Source organism: Molothrus aeneus, chromosome 6 (genome assembly GCF_037042795.1).
Source record: "Molothrus aeneus isolate 106 chromosome 6, BPBGC_Maene_1.0, whole genome shotgun sequence".
Lineage (NCBI taxonomy): Eukaryota > Metazoa > Chordata > Aves > Passeriformes > Icteridae > Molothrus > Molothrus aeneus.
In genome coordinates, this window is record NC_089651.1 from 46,178,272 (window position 1) to 46,187,002 (window position 8,731).

Genomic DNA, 8,731 nt, shown 5'->3' on the forward strand with positions numbered 1-8,731 from the left:
CAACTGGCTCTTTAACAGCCCCTGGTTTCCAGCACAGTAAATGCTCTCCATGGGTGGGTGTGTCAGCTGCACAAGAAATGGTCTTTATCATCCTGATACAAGAGCAAGAGAAACCACAGTTTGCATTTACTTGGGGTGGAAGACAATGTACCTTTTATCACATACCCCAAGATTTTAACCATGGCCCCATCTTTGTCTGTGCCATGTTAGCTAAACAGCTGGAAGCAATGATCCTCCCACCAAAGTAACAATTTTACAGTACACAGATCATACTCTAACTGGAGTGCATGAGGAAAAAGTTCGAATGCTATCATCCAGCATTCACTGGAATTAAATATTAATGTTCCATCAAGCATTTTCTGGAATTAAATATTAGTGTTTTGACTTTACACAGCAGGGACCAAGTCAAGAAGTTGTAGTATTAGGTACATGATGGATGGGAGGCCACAGCATTTGTATTAATAGAGATCTAAAACATTCAATCACCTTCTGAGAAAGGCTAGTAAGTGGGTACCAGAATGGCTAAGACACATTGGGAGTTATGATTTATTTCAACAGGATACAAGGAGAGGATTGCCTGTGTCCTGCTGCTGGTGATACATATACTAAACACATACCTTCTTGGGTTTTGGTTTTAGGTTTTTGTCGGGTTTGGGTTTGTTGTTTTGTTTTGTTTAGTTTTTTAATGAGACTGTACCTTTTAAAAGAGCAACAGGCTGCCAATCTCAAGGAAGGTAAACTACTCTGAGAAACTCAGCAAATAGATTATATTGGTCCTTCCTGAAGGCTGGAAATACATTCTCACAGATTAGCTCTGGGTCAAGAACTGATAGTGGGTGAGTAGGTGATAATGTTACAGTAATCCTAAAGCCTAAAATTAACTGACTTTAGCTGTAGGTAATACTGGATGGGAACTTGCAAATTATTTTATTAATAAAATTAAGTGGGTACTATAGACACATAAGACAACCAATCAAACTTTAAGGGCTCCTAAGAATTACACTCAAATTTTAAACAATGAGAACAACATCATAATATTCAGCCATTTTTCTATAAACACTGCTAATAATCAATAGGAAGTCAATGCAAATAGACACAATTAAGATACTACTTGTTCCTGATTGTGTATCTTATATGCAACTAGAATTGCTTATTCAACAACCAAAAAACCTCTTAACAAAGACACTCCTTTACTTAATGCAACTGTATCATGGATGAGAGCCCATGATTATGGCTCCAAAATTAATGAGATTAACATACATGTGAACTTAGCCAACTGGTACAAGGAACAAGACTTGTGATGAATATAGCATCTTCCTCTATGATGGCTACAAAAAACACACAGCAATAGGATACAGAAATCAAAGAGATACCATGCAAACTTTGCTGGGTGGAATTGGTGTAGGACCATGAACATTGAATTCGTTTAACACAAAAATTCTAGCAAATAAATTCTCAATATTGTAAGAATTGAAAGCTGTGGTAACCAGAATTGCAAGCTGGCTACCAACAGCTTTACAAACTTCTACACAAGACTGGCAAGGTACCTGGCACCTTTAGTGACACACTTATCTATCACTGTGGTGCCCATTACTAATGACTGAAACCATACCACAAGAAGCCAGATTCTTCAAGCCAATGCTTTAGCTTGTATTCTATTTCAACTAACTAGCATATAGCAGGTTAATCAATTTGGATAGCTATTGAAAATAGTCAAAGACAAATCTAACTTGATGAGAAGTAAATTCAATGGAGGATGACTTTAAACTACTTAATATAATATTGAGGGTTGCCTAATGCAGCTACAAAGGGGTTAATACTGCAGTTGTTAGGAATCTGTCAGATGAGTGCCACTCATATAAAAATCATACCCTTATGCCTATTTGCTGTCATTCCTAAAGTCTTTCATAAAAATATGTGGATACCTATAGTAGCAGGAGATTGTTTGCATTGTCATACACATGCCATCAATGAACCTAGCAAACACCATGCTCACTGGCTGTCATGCTGAGGATGCACCTGCCTGACCACACCTCCAGCTCAGAATTACACAGCATGAAATACTCCTCTGGTATCTGCATCTGGCAGCAGCTCTCCGGTGAGATGTGTACGTGGCAATGGGTTTGAATGTGTGTCTGTATCCACTTTCAAAACTATCCACTTCAAAATACTGTATCCACCTTCAAAACTATCCACCTTCAAAATAATGAATGTGTGTCTGTATCCACCTTCAAAACTATCCACTTCAAAATAATGTAAGTTTTGGACACAAAAAAATTTGCTGCTGTCATATAACATATGTGGTTTACAGATTTGGTTTTTTCTAGTCAACAACAGATTCTTTTTGACTGGAAAAAAAAGGTGTTTAAGACACAGTAACATGTGGCATGACCTTTGAGACACAAGATAACTTCCTCAACAAAAAGCCAAGGTTACCTAACATCCATCTGAAACTGTAAAACTTTTAGATGAAAGACAAATGAAAATTGATATATCATGATAACAAACTGATTCAAATAGTGAAAACAAATTATGCTAAGACATCTTTGTTGTGGTAAGCAGTACTTCACATCATCAAATTCACAAATTGACAGTAATCTAAATGGCAGTTTGTGCTTAGTGTCTTTTTTGATCAAGAGCATCAGGGTAGATATGAATATTTGCAAATGACACTAAATGGAAAAGGTATAACACAGAGTATTTTCTAGTACAGGTACAACTGGGAAAAATCAGACATCCTCCTATGTGTTTAGATTCCAGGCACTACTAGATTTTCCAGCAGCTGGTAAAACTCTGCAAAACTTCACTGAATGCTGGACAATTTGCTTATCTTAAGTGTTCTACCACAGTATCTGACTGTGTCACAACCACTTAGATCAACCACTTTCCTAACTCACCTCAAACTTTTCAAAAGCAAAATAATGAGGTCTTCCTGAAGAATGCTTTTCACCCAAAAATAAATTTGCACCAGTTAAAGAGAAAATAATGTATAATAATACTTGATGTACTAATTATAACATTCTTGTGTTCTTGTGCATTTGTTCTTGGCTGACCCAAAAGTCACTTATCAAGTTTATCTGACATCAGCTTTTATAAAAATAGAAAATAAAACAAACAAACAAGCATCATTTTAGCAACTTTAATAGCTGTGCCAAAATTTAATCACTTGGGCTGGATATTGCCATGATGATTGTCTGCTTTGGCCTGTACAAACTTAATTCAAAACTGTTTATATTATATTCTAATAATAACAGCTGTAGAAAAGCCCATAAAGGAGTTAATAATTTCATCTTTAGAACAAGACTTGACTAGCTTGCAGGAAATACAGCACAGTCACACTACAAACAAAGAGGTTAGAGCAAAATTCTGAATAGCCACTCGCTAAATAGAACCATCTAACCTGAATGCTGAACCAGACAGATCCAACAGAGCTCCCCCAAAAAATTGCAATGATTAAGTTGGTCCAGGCTGTCATATAATGTAAACAACCAGCTTTAACTTCAACTCTTTCCAGCTTTTATATGCTTAAACTTGCAGTGTAACACCTTTATATGATTGTGTTTACACTTGCATGCATGCATAAATCCCACAAACATACTAATCAAATAGAAAGAGTGCATCCAAATGGTGCAAGTTTTAGAAGAAAGCACACATTACCTGTAAAGGAAAAATTCAAACTATTCACCAAACATGAACATGCAGCTCCACGTTCTGTTATTTGGCAGTACCATTCAGGCTCCATAAGATGGCAGACCTGCATACATTTAACAGATGTTGGTGTAATGACATTGCTGTAAATACATTGGTTTTTAAATGGTTGCTTTAAATTGATGGGGCATGTTTTCACTCAGAATGTTTAGAATGTGATATATTTAGAACTGTAATGAACTCTGCTTACTACCCTGTATTGCCTTTGCCATACACTCTGATGGCTTTGGACATGGCCTACATAAAGCACCTGTAAAAAAATAAAATGTAGCATCATCACTCATAGCTGATTGATTGGGAATTACCATTACTTGATCAATGTAATTCTCTCTAATAAACATATAATTGGTTTTTATTCCCATTGATTCATTCTAGAACTTTTGGTCATTGTAAGCTAACTCTAAGAATATATTGCTGCCTTGAACACACCAAAGCCTTGAAGTTATCTTTTAAATAATCTGATTTAAAGGAGACTGTTTGGGGCAACAATGACTTACATGCTAACTAAAATTAGTATATTTATTTCCTGTTGAATGATGGGATGATGTCACTTCTAAAAGCTTTTTCCAGGTTCTCTGTCATTAACATAGTTCTGTTATTTGTACAGTCATTATAGTACTATTATAGTAAATTAATACAACAAATTTGTTTTATGAGTCATATTAGGTTGTTCTGGAAAATAGTCCAGAACAAGGTGATGCCTTTAGCAGTGCTTTATACCAATTTCCTTTCCATTTATTAAGACATTAACCTGGTTTAGACCTAACGTGTTCAAACATGAAATTTTCAAAAACATTATCATACTTTAAACGACCAGGTAAGAAACAGAATGAGCTTGCAGTCTGACTTTTATGTTTCACTTTAGCAAACTTGGACTCATAAACATTATAATTACACAGGCATATAATTTTCCCATAAAGGTTTCATTGCACTTGTTCCACTTGGCTAGGATTACAAGGAAAAGCGGTTCAATTGTTTTTAATATTTTGAAAGAGTTCTTTGGAAAAAAGACAGTAAGAAGTTCTCATGCCAGCAGGAAAGCAGTTTGTACTCAGTAGGGCCCTGAAAAGGAAATCAAGATAATTTTAAATTAAAAACTGATCTACTTCCAGGTAACCAAATGGAACAAAGAAAACAAATTACCAAGGAATTTAACTCAAAATTCCTATGCTAGCACATCAAGAATGTCATCCTGAAAACCGTTGTTAGGAAAAAACTTTCACTAGAGTGAAAAAATTGGGCTGTTATGTTCATATGCAAATTTGTAATTTTTTCATATGTAAGCATGCTCTTTAATAATTGCTTAGCAGCAAAAGCTTATTTAAAACACTGCTCCCTGACACATTCACAGGCTTCTTGCTGACTCACTCTTCAAGAATGGGATTTTGAAAAAGAGCAATGAAAACACTCCAGTAACAGAAATACTGAAGAATTTAGATAATGAGTGTCTGTAACCTACTTCTACCTTTAGACACCTATTGTATCAAGCTTCACAGATCTGCCAGGAAGTTCTTGCTGCTTTGAAACCCCCGTCGTTTTTAAAGCAGTCCTGTAAGCTTCTTACTGCTGCAGAGACGACTTTCATTGCTTCTGTTTGATCTATGCTTATTTCAATTAGAGACATACAAAAAATCCCACACAAGTGGTTATGGCATCTCTGCAGCTCCTTATGCAACAGGGCTGCACTGGGTTTTGCCCAGGCCCGAGGGGCCGCCATCCCCACATGGACGCACACCAATCTCGCGTGCCTCGGCACAGCTTCGCAGCTCAGGGCTAATTTTGCAGAAGCATCTCTTTTGTGTTGAAAGATTTTGCAGGGTTTCAGCGAGATATTTCGGCGATCAGTCATCACTTCGCCGTGCACATCCTCCCCCAGCTGCCACTCAAGCTGTCACTGGGAGCAGCGGTCTGAGAGACGCTTCTCACACGGGCAGCGGAAGGGCGGCCTGAGCACGTTTGTTCTGCCACACTTTGCACCTCTGGCACCCTGTGTTGTGGAAAAGGATTGAGAAAAGCGGCTTTGTCTTTCTGCCGCTTTTTTACGTAGAAACACTGCTCTGAAGAGGTCACTGGCTGAGGAACAGCTTCTTCCCGCCAGCTCGGGCTCATCAGCAAAGCAGTTGCTATTGCTGCAAGCTGCAGCGGTATGAAGAGACGGCAAATCTTCCTCTGGGACCGCTGCTGATGCTGCCCAGAAGGGCCGGGAGCGTCCGGAGCTGGCGGGTGCTGCGGCCAGCAGCGGCTGCGGACAGCCATTCCCGGCGGGGCCGGGGCCGCGGCCGCCCCCCGGCAGCGCGCTGGCACGCGCAGCCCAGCATCCTCACTTGACGCATTGCAGGTACGGCGCAGCCAATCAGAGGCCCTGACTCTTACCAGATAACCATTGCGGAGTCCCGTTAGCCAATCAGGCGCTCCTTGACAAAGCGCTGCCTCAGAAGCCTCAGCACCGCTTCCGTCGGTCGCTGCCGTGCCGGGCAGCGGTAACCTTCCGCGAGAGCATATAGGTCCCGCCGCGGGCCAGCGGCTGCCTGGCGGGAGCGGCCCGCCGAGGGACGGAGGGAGCCGGGACCGGAGCGGCTGCCTCAGCGCTGCCTCCCCCTCGCTAGCGCTGCAGGACCCGGCAGCGTGCGGGGTGCAGCCCCATCCCCCGGGCAGCAAACGGCTGCCGAGTCCGGCCGCCCGCTGCGGCCTCGTTGCCTGCGGGACAGTGGTGGGGGAAAAGGGTCCCTGGGGAGGCTCCGGGAGAGCGCAGCGTTTGTGCTGTGCCGCCCGGGCCATCGCTGGTGGGTGTCACGTTAATCGCCATCGGCAGTTCCTGCGGGGGGAGCGGGAGCACGACCAGCGCCGAGCCGAGCCAAAGCCTCGGTTCAGGCGAATCTCAGAGTGTCTCCAGAGGAGCTGCAGAGCTGCCGTGCCAAGCTGGCGAGCGGCATCTGCGGGAGCACAGCCGAGAGCCCTGCGGTGCCGCTCGGGAATTGCAGATGCCGCCACAGCGCCTTCGGGAGCGGCGGCAGGAGCCGCAGTGCCGAGCGGCTGCGGGGCATGAGGGCAGCCCGCTGTCCTACCGAACAGCTCCTCTGTGGCGAGCTGAAGTCCCCAGCATAGGGACCGCTATTCCTCTATATCCTTCCAAACACCTGCCATGGGTGTACCTGCTTGAAAATCCACCTGCTTCCCATACCCATAAATCCACTTCACTCTGAATGCGGCTTCGGTGGAGCTGTGTTTTCATGCCAAAACAATTCTGCCATGCCAGATCGCTCTCTAAAGGATGCTCCCTGGCCCCACTGGTGGCTAAGGATTTGCTGATTTGCTGCAAGGGTCTCAGGACAGACAAAATTCTAGCAATAACAGGTTTTTTCAAGAATTAAGCTAGATGAGTACTTGGCACCCATAGACCCCTCACAGAACAGAGTTCAATTTTTTTTGCACAAACCTGTGGGCCATCAGTGCGTCCTGAGAGAACAAGAAGAGACAAAGAAAGATGTGGGAGGAGGAGTAGGAAGATATCTATGTTTAAGTGATTTAACCCCATAATAATAATAACAAAATAGCCTATTTTGAGTCTTTAGCTTTTTGCTTATTTAATGCTGAATATCTTGTTTCAGTTATATTTTAGTTGAGTGGATTGGTGCTCCGTAAGCCCCTAAAATAGAATATGGAGATAGAGACAGCAGAAGCAGAATGGTTGCCAAAGTGAAATGATCTGGAGTGCTGAGCACTGCATCAGCCCACACACAGGCCCACCCCAAGGATAGTGATGCAGTGAAGTCTTAGATGGTGCTCCCTGCTTGGAAAAATGATGTCAGTATTGGCAGACCTGAAACTAAACCAAAGGCTAACCAAAATAAACTCATTAAATGTACTTCCCTTCTATATAGCATAAAACCCCCCATTCTCAAAGTGCAGTGCACCTTTGTGTTAGGCTTGTGCTCTTTAACTGTGCTGCTTCACAGCCAGCACATAACAGTGCACTTACTAAATATAAGTACTTCATTTGCATCTAGAATACTTCTGCTACCACAAAAATAACAACAAATAGCCATACTGTGGGGAAGGTCAATGCTGCTTGCCAGGAAAGGTGTGCACAAAGTGCTACATACCTGGGACAGACCGGAATTTTTAGGCATATTTTTATTCCACAGAAGCTGATAGCTTCAGAGTAAAGCAGGCAGAACAGAGGTTTAATTAGGTAGCTGATGTGAACTGTAGCCTCACAAAAATGTGGGGAAGAGTACGAAGTCTCATGGGACAGCTCTACTTTTTAATTTTACAGAAAAAGATGGCTTTTCTTGGCACAATTTCTGGAGTTTCAACAATGATGGGAGTTGCTTTAGGATGGAGATGCATACTCTGGGGGTTGGACGTTTTAAGAGTCTGAACTTCACACGAGCTAGTGTCCTCAAAACTAAAAACCTAAAGGTCTACACAAAGAACTGGATCAAAGAGAAACCTTAAGGGGGATATCAGAACCTACATTCTGGAGGCATCAGATGTCCCTGTTCACCAAAAGAATTAAAAGAGATGAGGCCTCAGGAGAGCACTTCCTAGGTACTGCCATGGAATGTTCCCAGGGGAGAGGCAGTCATTTGCTCTTGGACAATAGGTAACAGAGATTGGAATTTATAGTTTTATACTAGAAATGCATCTTCTCCTCAAGGTTGTTGAAAAGCATGGGTTTTTATCTCCCCAGAAGTGTTGATAAGTTGGAGAAGTTATTTCATTATGAGGTGGGTTTTTTACTGGTGCATTCACAACATAAAATAGCCATCCAAAGAAGTGAAATGATTCCATAGTTTTCTTCCTGTAGGTAAGGCAAAGGAAAAAGTGTCATTTGGCAATGGTGCTGGCTTTCAGCATCTGTAATTTGGGATGTATCTATGCTTCCCACCTCAGGCCAGCTTTGCAGTATGGCAGATTAGAATGCTGGATGTTTCTTGGATGACAGTATTTGACATCCATTATTAACTCACGTGGTTTTGATCTTGGAGCTTCTTATCCTCAGATAAGATTCTATCCCAAA

General features: G+C 42.0%; 1 long non-coding RNA gene across 1 annotated transcript; it reads right to left on the reverse strand.

Annotated features, from left to right (window-relative positions):
* Positions 1 to 3,125: 3,125 nt before the first annotated feature.
* Positions 3,126 to 5,906, reverse strand: LOC136558061 (uncharacterized). The gene is made up of 2 exons (XR_010783832.1): positions 5,174 to 5,906; positions 3,126 to 4,770 (listed from the first exon to the last, which is right to left on the reverse strand). It is a non-coding gene; the product is annotated as an uncharacterized lncRNA (long non-coding RNA).
* Positions 5,907 to 8,731: the final 2,825 nt, after the last annotated feature.